Below are 12,403 nucleotides of genomic sequence, written 5' to 3'. Positions count from 1 at the left end.
GCGAGGGCGCATACTTTGAATAAAATATTTGTTATCATTCTCTTGAAATAAATGTGTTTTTTTCTTGAAAAAATACCGGTTTCATATGTATACACCTGTTATTATCGGGAATGTCTTGGCTCAAAATGTGGCGACGGTAGGTGGAAATGACACCGTCTTGACATGCAAAAATGAAACCCTCTGTACCAGACTTCAATCCGGGCGATTTAAGGAAAGCAAACGTTAGCTCACAAGACATTGACTGATTCTTCACATTTCTGTGGAAGATACCGTGCATCCTCTTATCGAGGAACTGTTAACGACAGTTTTTCTCTTGCGCTTTCTTAATCCGGGCATTCTGGAGTGAGTACTCGAGATAGATGAGATTTGATGCATTTTCCTCACCCCTAATACTGAAGTTAACTCCGAGTGTTTCAGTAACCTCCTCCGCTGCTTTGTATAGAAACGCTCCTTTGCCCACTTCTTTGTGATTCCTGACCATTTTAAGAAGAGGGTCTCTTCCATTTGCGACTCAATGTGTTGTACCCAGAATAATCCTGTTGTGAAGACATTCAAGACTCAATATTTCGCGACCACATTGACGGCGTGCGATGTAAAGTTGCGGAACAGAAGACTTAAGATGCATGCTTTTGTTCATGTGCATAACCTTTATTGTCCCGATATAAAGGGATTGTATCTGCTTTGGAGAGTATCCTTTATATATGTCACATCCTGAATGCTGCTCTGTGGCACGCCCAGGTATGTATGAGTATCTCCAGCCCAAAGGTGTCGTATAGCGCTTCTGTCAACGAGCTCAGGATCTTCAGGGATGCCATTAAGTTTTCCTCGCTTCAAATTAACCTTGGCGCATTTTCTAACCCATATTCCACTCCAATTTTTTAGTATATCGTTCGATAATCCCCAGAGCTAGATGTAATTGTTCTTTGTTTTTAGAATACATCTTAAGATCGTCCATGTAAAATACAAGAGTGACTTTGTACTTTTGATCTGCAGGTTTGCCGCACAAGTACCCGTCGGAATGGCGAAGTGCTAGAGATAGTGGCAATAATGTAAGGCAAAAGAGGAGTGGGCTCATGGTGTCGCCCTGAAAGACACCTCTCTGAAAGTTGACCTTGTTAGTTGTCACACGATTTTTTCCAGATAAGATAGTAAATCTGGTTTTCCAAAGCGGCATCAATCTCTGTTTGCACCTAACGATTTGCGGATGAACCTTTAAGCTTTCCAGAAGACAGTTGATAAGTCTGTGGGAGGTCGAATCGAAAGCTTTCTGATAATCAATCCAGGCCATCGATAGGTCACGCTGGTAGAATGCTGCATCTTTTCAGACACATCTATCGATGAGCAGGTTCTCCCGACATCCCGCGACGCCTTTTTTTGAGCCTCGTTGTTCATACATTTCTTGCCATACAGGTTCAATTGCCCGAACAATCCTATCATTTAGGATAGCTGTGAATATCTTATAAAGCGTGTTCAGACAAGTTATTGGCCTGTAGAAGGAAACTTCTTCCAACGGAAGGTTTTGATATAATCTGGTCCCGGTGCGGAATAGTTCTTCAGCCCTCTTAAATCTTTTTTCACCTCCTCGATAGTGATGGGTGGGCATTCTTGATCAGGTGTTGTGAGGGCCTCACACAGCTCCTTAAAGCTATTTATATTTTCTGTATCTTCGTCCAGTCTATGCTGCACTTCGTAGACTTTTTTCCAAATTTCTTCGACCTCCTCTGGTTTGGGCGGGTGGTCGACAGTAACTAGAGGGTCTTGGAAGAGTCGAGATGGGTCAGAGAGAAACTGTTGATTTTCTCTGACCCACATCTCCTGCCGCTCTAGACTTCTCTTAGCGTCAGATAGTATCCGTATTCTCTCAACAATATGCTGCCTTATGCTCAGCAGCTTTGACTTGTTAAGTGTGTGATAACGGATCCGGAGTACGCGCGAGAACTTTCGAGCCTTGGTGGAACGCGTACTGTCTTGCCCAGCCTCTCTTTATGGCAAGTTTATGCATTCGTCTTTTGGTCTTATAATCAACCGTTGGTTTTATTTTACGGTTTGCATCGGCCAAAGCTCGCGCTGCATTATACACACAACAATTGATAGACTCGAATTCTCTCAATATGAAAAATTACATAAAAATCTTCAATAATTATATTTTTTAAACCGAATCGTGAATTATCCTAGTAAATACAAATAGTTGATTAGATGCACTTTTCGTGAAACCTAACGAAAATAAATCGATAGAAAGGCATATTTGACTACATTCGGCAATTGCCTTTTCGATTCCATACAGTGATATCAGTCATAACAAAAAATTCTTTAATAATTATAAATAAAAAAGGGAAAGACTTCTTCTTTAGCCTTTTCATTCACTGAGTTTCAAACTTTAATTATAGAGCAGCCAACTGCAAAGAAAAAATTATGTTTGAATAAAACCTTTTATTTTTTGTTCATGCAAAAAATCTTACTTTCATCTGAGACTTTTATTATTTATAATTTCTTAAATTCTGTGATGATATTATTCTAAATGTTGTGATCAACAGCTTTAACAATAATTTTTTCACTCATTCTGATAAATTGAAATGACTCATTGTACAAAGTAATACAGTAATGCATGATTCCCCCTATTTTTACAAAGACTGAAGGAAAAGTATTGAATAATTTTTGCATTATCATTTATGATATCAAATGATATCCTGAAATGATTTAATAATTGCAGAAAATAAATTTCGTGTTCCGCTAAAATGGCCGTGAAAGTCAAGATAAAAATGGGTATAACGATATAGCAAGCAGTAATGTCCTTGAATACTGAGGCAAGATAATGGTCATAACCTGCAGCAACAGTTTCAAGCAACGACTTCGATACCCAAAGTATTAAAGGTTATGGTCGTATCTCTTGAGAATGAGGAGGGTCGTGAGCTAGAATTCGGGGAACGGGGAAATTGGGGAGAGAATTTTGGGATACGTAGAGAAGTGGATGGGTGCGGATCGGCCATGTAAAGCGGAATGAATCTCACAGCCGCACGTGGCTTGGCCGCGATCCACGCTATCCCAACCACTCCTCGCGTTCTGCAAGCTTTTTATGTCGGGAATTTAAATTAGATACAACCACTCTCTGAAAACTCGCCGCGCCTACCGAATCACCCGGAGATACTTCCTTATTTCACAGCACTTTATTTTGCAAGGCCATCCTCTTCGTTCGCCGTTCACGCCGAGTAAATGCCAAGAAGCCGGGATAAGATTTAAAATAAAATTTTACCCTCCTGCTGCTGTATCATGCATAATAATTTCCTGAATATTTCCGTCAAAGTATTCAACGTGGTTCAAAAATACGTGCAGTGTTTTACAATATTTTATTTGATAAAACAATCAATTCTTCGTACACGGAAATTTGGGCACGAATTGATAGTCAGCCAGTTATCATTTTTCACCAAGAATTTGAGTAATTTTTATCTGAAATTAGAGTCTTAAGTTAAATTTATAATAAAAAATTATCTTAACAAAATATGAGAACAAAAATATGGATCAAGCTGTTCCAGAGAGCATACTCAGAATTTAAATAGAATGAAATTAACGGAAAGGTAGTGGGAAAAATTAGTCAAAGCAGACTCTCTCCATCCCTCTACTCTACCTTCCCGGCCATAATTTTATTCCTCGCACTTCTCATGCTTCCCTTTCTCTTCCTTACATCTATAATTTCCCTCTCTTTATCACCCCTACTTCACCGCCCCTTTACTAACATCCTTTACTACCCCCCCCCCTACCTCACTGTGCTTTTTCCAATTCCGGATCCCCTACTCACTCTTAGTTCCCCAGTACCTTTCAATTTGCCGACAAATAAATTAGTTGTTTGATTTTCGTTCCTTCATTAATATAATTCACTGTTTGACTAAGGTTGCAGCTTCAGGATCGAGTAGAATTATCTTTCTTTTTCACTTCCCAGGTGAGAATGTCGGTAGTGTTTTATAAAAAATATTTTTAAGTTCAACCCTGACGTATGGCTGATCCAAAAAAGTTATATTTTATGTTCTGGTAGAAAGTTACTAAAATAATATAAAATGTTGAATGAAAAATTAATATGGATCTAAAAAATGTACGTCTAATTTTATTGTGCAAAGTCGCTAAAATAGTATAGAATGATGAAAAGCAAAAAATGACATTCAAGTAAGATAGTGCATTTCGATACTTGTGTAAAAGGCGATTATTTAGCGAATGAGATGTTTTTCGCATGAGCGAAGTGAATGAGAAAAGTCTTATTCGCGAAAAATCACCTTTCACACAAATATTGAAACGTATTTTATACCATGAAAGGCGAAAACATCATGTAAAAGTTGAGATTTTGAGGTTAGAGTGGTATAAAATAATTTATTATCAATAAACTTCAAAAATTCTAAGTTCTACTATATAAACAATTGTCGATTCAAATAAACGCGCCAGAATAGTAACCAATTAGCGCAAGCACTTAACAGCAAACCAATGCTGTTTCTTCTGATCGATACAAAATGGCATCGTGTCCCTAAATGCAGAAAATATCTATGAAGATTATCATATAACCTTTCAATTCAGCGAAAATAATTCAACTTTGAAAGACAAAGTTTACGCTGACTTTATTATTTAGAAGAGAGCCGCGCGTGTTCACAGGTGATGTTTCACAAATTTCATCTACAGCTAATGAAGAAATAAACAGTGAATCAGACACAATTGAAGAAAAAATGCAGAAAAGAAATGAGAATCTTAAAACTGCTTGGCACCTCTATTTTGAAACGGTCTCCATCAATTCGTCAGAATATTGTCAACCGGGAATATTACTTCGAATAACTATTTTTCAGCATTTTTTGGACTTCGGAGTAACCACTGGCATTTTAGTATGCCAATGTTTTGCCAATAGTGCCCCAGTACTTTCAGTCAGTACTGCAGTAGTACCGCCAAGAATTAGAAAGCCAGTACTGGGCCGATCGTGTATTTCTACCTGGGTTCTATCTATGGTAAACTAATTTTGGATCGAGAATAAAGCATAGCGTCTATTAATACATATCTTGGGTGCAAATTTATAATTTTCACTTAACCAAAAACAGCGTATCAATGACAAACGTAGAAGTAGAATGTAATTATACTCCGATCTGAAGCTTCTGCCTTAATAAACAATGAAATTAACATAAGAATACAAATTAAAGGAATAAGATTGTAAAAAAACAATAATTCCGTCGACAAAGGTCTCAATAATCCATTTGGCTATAGTTTGCAATATGTAATAACAAGAATACTCTCAGGATAAATTTACTCTATCATAGTTATATTGTTTGAATTCAAATTTCTTGCGTCCCAAAATAAAAAAAGACGGTAGCTAAAAACAATATTTTAAAGAATAGGACAGAAAACACAAGAAATAGAAGGATGGAAAGGGTAGAAGAATAATTAAGACAGGTTCAGTTAAGGTATAAAACAATGAGAATAAAGATAAAAGGACAAAAATAGTTGAGGAGTTGAGAAAGAAAATAAGAGATAATACGAGGAAAAAGGAGAAAGTGTTGAAAGATAATTCTAGAACCAAAGTTTCATGCATTGGTAGTAAATATAAAATATTTAGATAGATATTTTGGGTAGAAGGATACGAACAGAAAATGCACTTAAAATATTAAAATGAGTGGGAGAGATAAAGAAGCTTCAATTATTGTTAATGGAATAAGTTAACGCAACACAATTTTAAGAAAGTTCTCATTATGTAACATAGAAGATGTAAAAAAGCTGGGAAAAGGTAATATACTTGATGAATAAGCATATAATAAAAAGCAAGTTATGTGATAAAGAAGAGGAAAAACTAGAAAATATAGAAACGGTGAAAAAAGTTGAAGCAATGATAAGGAGGAAAGATTTGTGTATGAAAGCAGAAGGGAGTAGTTAGAAAGTGTTTGCAAAATAAAGGTAGACGCGTGTAGGCATCGACTTTCTCCTAAATGAAAGGAAATACGAAAGGTTAAGGCCAGGGACGATAAAATAAAAGGGAAAGATTGTTGTAAATAATTAGAAAATTGAATTGGGATAGTGGGAAGAGAGAATGGATAGGCAATTAAGATAAAGATAGTATAGAAAGGTAAGAAAGAACAGATTACACTAATAGGTACTTCTAAAAATATTTGAAATTAAATGTATTTTGGTTAAGAAAAACAGATATTGTATATACTACGATGAAGAAAATATAATAGTGGATAGAACAAAAGCGAGAAGAATAAAATTTCTTACTTTTGCAAAACTTCATAGATAAAGATAAGGGACTAAAAGTAGAAAGTGTAAATACGAGATTTAATTAAAAAATGTAAATAGATCATCCAAATCTGGATTCTAATATCGAAAATCTAAAAAAAAAGAATAGAACCTGAAGGTTAAATTTAGTTCATTAACATACATAGGAACGATAATTTACAATTTTCAAAAAGCTTCGAAAGGAATCTCTTCGTCTTTCGCACTCGCCGAGTAATTCACCACAAGCAACTAAAAGCACACGTCTTCGATATCGTGAAAGCGATACGAGTCGAATTAAAGATGGTAAGAGATGCGATTCGTAGGGTGCCGAAGGACTAGGTTGGGTCTAGTTGTTCCAAAATGTGATTGCGGCAAGGTTGCGTCACAGCCATGGGTCCGGGGTATCTTTGAAGGTTCGTCGTATGAGAGGATGAAGTAGAATTTCTCCTCCTTTCGGAAGCATCGTTAGGGGCTTCTGGCACAAGGCCAATCACATTGACTAGCTACTGTGTATGTTCTAACCAGCACAGAGCACACTCTACCCTTCGGTCTAGTCTGGCTTGGTATGGTTCTTGGTATGGTGGAGGATATTCTCGTTTCTTGTTTGCACCTATCCCTTCCCTTTCCTTTCTCTTATAGCAGGTCATTCCACCCACCCTACACAGCAAACATCGATATGGCCACCAATATATCGGAATATGAACGGGATGCTGTATACAGTACAGTCCAACCAAGTACCACGAATATGGAGACTTAATGTGCCAGAAAGAATGTCTATCGTTGATCAACCTCGGAATTGCTTGCCTCCATAAATCTTCGATAAACCTTCATGAATCCTTGATGAAAATTCTAGCTAGAATTTAGTATCGTTCTAGAGAAGATTATTCCTCTGTATTGGGAATATTTCAATCCAGACTGCATGCATCAAAGACTTTGGAATTATGATGTGAAATATCAGAAATGTATTTCCAGAATTTTTATAAAAATATTTTGGTAACGTCTGTCGAAACGTGATTGCGTTCTGATATCGACTTTTATCAAATGGTGGGAAATTTTTCTGGATATAGGTTCACATTCTTAACGTTGTATGGTAGAAGTGGATTCATTCAATATTGTGGTAGATATTTTATTTATTTAGTGCTTTACACATGCTTCCACCGCATCTAATGGAACATATTTGTAGGTAACCGCTGACCAGATGCACTGTATATTGAATTTTTGTCAATAATCACATGTTGATTAGTAATGTGGTTGAATTTTCTGCAGCGGTAAAAATAGTCCAAATACATAGTCAAAAGATCAGGTTTGTGGATGGCAGATTCCATCTAGTCGAGTTGTTGTCATCGTGGATGGCGGCAGTAATCATTTGAATGACATTATGAATATTTTTCGTTTCCTTTTTTCTTATCGAAACATAAAATTATGCAGAAAAGAGCGATTCTGATAAGTTCTTCTCCTTTGGAAGACATTCTCGTTGCTGCATGGGGCATCGCCAACCTTTATGTTCGCGTTATTCTAAATTCATGGGATTCCCTGAAAATGCCCTAAAATTTTACGACAATGTTCTTCTTTTATATGACATCACCATTGCCATGTTTGTTTATCACTATGAAGAAAATTTACGCTACGCCTGCTGCATTGCTTTTAACGCATTTCTAACTGCTTCCTTTCTCTTTTGTTTCAGGTAAGTGATCACCATTCTATATTGCATCTTTAATCAGGTTGGTGATATTAGGATAAGAGATCTCTGTCCTTGATGATAGATTTATAATATTAAATTAAAATGTCAGATAAGATATCAGGATAAAGAGATATATTTTATAGAATATATGTTTTCCACTTCTATTTTTTTACCCTGAAGAAGTAGAAGTAAAGGGGGCGAGAAGAACTAAATACAATGCTAAACTGTCAGAAGTGGCATTACCACTAAATGAGCCTGGATCAGTGATATGAGGTAAATCTCTAACCAAGGCTCATTCCAAATTCCAACTCCAACCTCTAGGCATGTATAACGTTGACTTGCATGACATCGCGGCCTGCGTAGGTGTCGATCATATTTATAGATCCACAAGCGTTAATTTGTTTTAAAAAATACTTTAAAATATCATCAACTTTGAAACTGAAAAACTTTTAATACATTTTCAACCATTAAGATAAAAAAAAATAATTCGCAATATGATAGTAATGTACACAATATACATTTTCCGTATTTTCATTTAATTTTTATTTTGAAATCACCCGTTATAGAAAAATTCACAAATGTTCATAAAACTTGAAATATGAATGATCAGGAATAGGAACAAGTAATAAATATCTAATTTAAATCATTTTAAATCAATTGTTCAAGTTAAAACTTTTAAAAAATAACAGTTATAATTATTAATAAAGAAATAAAATTAAAAAAAATTGTAACTCAAGTTTCTCTCTGAAGCCTATGAATACATCCACATTAGGGTGGTTGGAAAAAATAGAATTATAAAAATCAAAATTGAAACTATATGGAAAAGTAGTGTATTATACAATCCCGAAAAAGTATAAATAATTTGGTGCCGATTAATGAAAGCTTTCAACTCAAGCGTTGGCAAAATTGGTTTAAAAAATCTGATTTACATACTATATTTTACTTTATGCCATTTCTGATGTTTTGCATGTCATAATCGATGAAAGAATTTTTTAGTTGTTTGCAGTTTTTATACTAGTGAAAATACATTGAATAAATTTTACAACTCTTGGACATTAACAATATAAGCACGGTAACATTTTTTTAAATTAGCAAAATATCAAGCTCCTGAAAAAATTAATTCGTTATTCATGCAGATTCTAAAATTCTTTTTTTTCAAATAAGGACCTAGTACACGTAAGTTGTTATCTAGAAAACGATAATCAAAAAGATGAAAAAAATTGGAGCGAATTTTAAAACCTTCAAAATCATAAAAAATTTATGTACAAGAAAATTTCCAATTTCGATTTCTATAATTTTATTTTTTCAGTCGAACAGATTTTACCTTTTTCACTATTTGATATTGACATTGAAAAAAAACAATTTTTTTCCTTGCACATTTTTAACTCTTAAACTCCCATAATGCAATGTTTGCATAATCTTAAAATTGATTATATCTTCGTATGTCACCTGAGAAGACGGAAAAAACTATGGGTGTAACCTGATATAACCCTGAAGCCTCTTAAAAAAAGAGAAACAAAGGAAAAATATTTTTTATTTTTAAATATCCTAGTAGAATCTGTAGAGTTAATGGAGCAAAATCCTTTCTCAAAGTTAGTATTTATGAAAAATGTATGTAGATATATCACAGTAAATATACAAAATAACAACTCCAAAGTATTTTATTGTGTACGCCGGTTAAATATTTTAAATCGCCGTAAAAAGATAGAAAACACCCTATTTTGCGCCTGGGGACAAAAAAATAGTTTGTAAGGTATTCTTTTTACCATAATAATTTTAAATGATTTTTCGAAAAATTTTCAAAACATATTTGTGTTTGAAAATTGTGTGTTATTTATCTATCTATTTATCTATTGAAACTGATAGAAATGATAAATTGATTTAGAACCTTCTTTTGCTCGAATTGTGCCAACAAAATTGAAATCTGTTAGAAAATCGTCTATATAATGTGTTTGGAAAAATTGCCAAAGTTTGATTCATTTTTTTTCAATTGAAATATGATGCATTTTTTAACAATAATTTTTTAATTTTACTACTGGATTCTCTAAAAATAAGGAGCGATTCTTACTCACTTGAAACACAGTATGTTAATTTACTGGGTAATTTGTCGCGAGTGGACTGAAAGCAAGTATCCGAGGTAACCTTCGATCCCGTGAAGCCGTAATTTACGTGCAAAGAGCGTTCACGTGGTTTCTGACCCCGTAAAGAAGTCGCACAAGATACGCTGTGTACTGCCCAGCGGTAATTTCGATTCCGCAGATAGGAAGTTACAACCCGTGGCCTATAATTACTCTAACCTCTCTTACACTTTAGTATTGTGTGTGCCAACATGAAAGTGCTAAAATTATGCAACCTCGACCGATGAGTAATGATACATCAAAATGGAGAGCTCCGTGACTGGATAATTAAAATAAATTAGGCCTTCTTGCTATTAACACTGCCAAGCTTCGTTAAACCAAAAATTGCTTGCTTCCGAATTCCAAAAAGCAAAAGCTTTTTTTTAAATTACTTCTTGACGTATCATTAATTATGGTCTTTCTAAATGTAATATTTACGATTCAAGTGAAGGCAATCGATTGCAAATTCAAATTATTGCTTGATTTCAAATGCAAACATAATAGAATTAGCTTTAAAATATGATATTGTTTGACAAGTGCGAAAATTACCTACCCTTACGCGTTCCACATACTATTGTTTGAAACTAGGGGCGAGAAGTTTGGTTCTAAAAATCAGTCGAATTAAAGTTTGAGGGCGAAAATATGGCGGGGTACTTTCTATATTGCCACACAATAATCTCTGGAGCATTTTATATTTTTAACTTGATAAAAAGTAAAGTTCACTTTATTTTTCAGACTCAAATATATTATCTTGAGAATCATTATCACCAGTCTGATTTTTAAACTCACCTCAATTTTAATATTTATTCATTGCAGGGACGTGTCACACATTTAGCAAGCTAAAAATATTTAACAACTGTATATCTAAATTCTAATCTAACGTTTTTACACTAAAAAGCAGAGCTATGTATCGCGATGCATGTAAACGTGCACCAATGCGAATGATTTAAACGTGTGCGAAATACTATCCTCATTTAGTGTGCGAATTGGGCACTGCACGATTACTACGCAGGCACGATACAACGTACTTCGCCCGTCACTGACTTGAAAAACCATTTTTTCAAATGTTTATTTTTTGGGGTCTACAAATTATAGATAAACAGTTTTTATTGATCATCATTTATTTAATATCACATATAGAAGAACAGCTATGCAAGTTAATGAAAAGGAAACGTTTTTTTTTAGCTCATATGATTCTGATTCCGAATGGATGGTATGAATCATAAGGATGAATTCCAGTTTTATACTATCCGTTACAACTCTAATCTCGAGTTAGGTGTACTATTGTCCACTTTACAAGGGTGATTCATATCATGCGAAGTTCCATTTGAAATTGAATTCTCTAGGAGAAACTATCTGTCTTGCGTCGTTTAGGACTACACTGGGTGGGCGACAAAGGCGAGCAGCAAGTTCTATAGACTGTCTTTACGAGTCTGTCTAAGCACATCTGAGGAGGGTTCAGTGGAAATCCCGCAACGGGGCCGTAAGCTTAAACTATTCACTCCAACGTTGGAATTGCAGCTAGGTTAGGATAAACCAGGGATACATTCTCGAAATCAAGAGCCTAGAGCTCAGTTGGGAGATCGAATGCTTATCTCAGCGAAAACTGAAAAGAGAATGATTCATTTTTGAGATTTCAAATTAAAGAAAGTTTTAAGCTTTCAATGAATATATATTTTTAAATAGTATTCGGCCTTACATTGACAACCTGAACCCATTAAATTAAGCAATATAGGTATGATTATAATTTACGAAATTACTTAATCTTTGTGCAAAATTAATATCAACTATTGCTTTCTATAATGAAAGGGATGTTACTGATTGTGGGTCAGAAATCCATGAAGATTTCCTAGCAAGCTTTACAAGATTGTTTTTTGTAACTACAAAGCATGCAGATGACGTGGCACGCTGTTATGATTTTAATCACCATGTTAGAAGATTCTTGTTACTAATGTTCCATGGAACAACTGTGTAATACTTGATCTACGAGGTCGACCCTTTTCAAAGTGGTATGAGCATATGATGCGGTATATAACAAATCATATAAACTCGATAGCGAGCCCCATTAGGCGGTTAGAGTGCTGAAGGCTCTCTTCATCTTCCTCATTAGATGTTCACTATATACTGTACAGTATTTATCCTACTTAAATATAGATGCAAACTATGTCCTTTACTCTTTCCACTGTTTGTCGTATTAATTAAATAAAGACGAAAAGGATTAAATTTCTGAGTGAACCATATAGCATAAACAGGTCCAAGTATTATATTGTTTAACAGACTGGCAAGGCTGGCACATTATCTCGGAACAACGAAAACTCCGGCGACTAATATTCTGCAATACACCAACTTCGATTGGCGAACATGCGAGAGAGCA

The sequence above is a fragment of the Belonocnema kinseyi genome, chromosome 4, assembly GCF_010883055.1.
Source record: "Belonocnema kinseyi isolate 2016_QV_RU_SX_M_011 chromosome 4, B_treatae_v1, whole genome shotgun sequence".
In the NCBI taxonomy this organism is placed as follows: domain Eukaryota; kingdom Metazoa; phylum Arthropoda; class Insecta; order Hymenoptera; family Cynipidae; genus Belonocnema; species Belonocnema kinseyi.
This window is presented reverse-complemented; position numbering follows the sequence as displayed.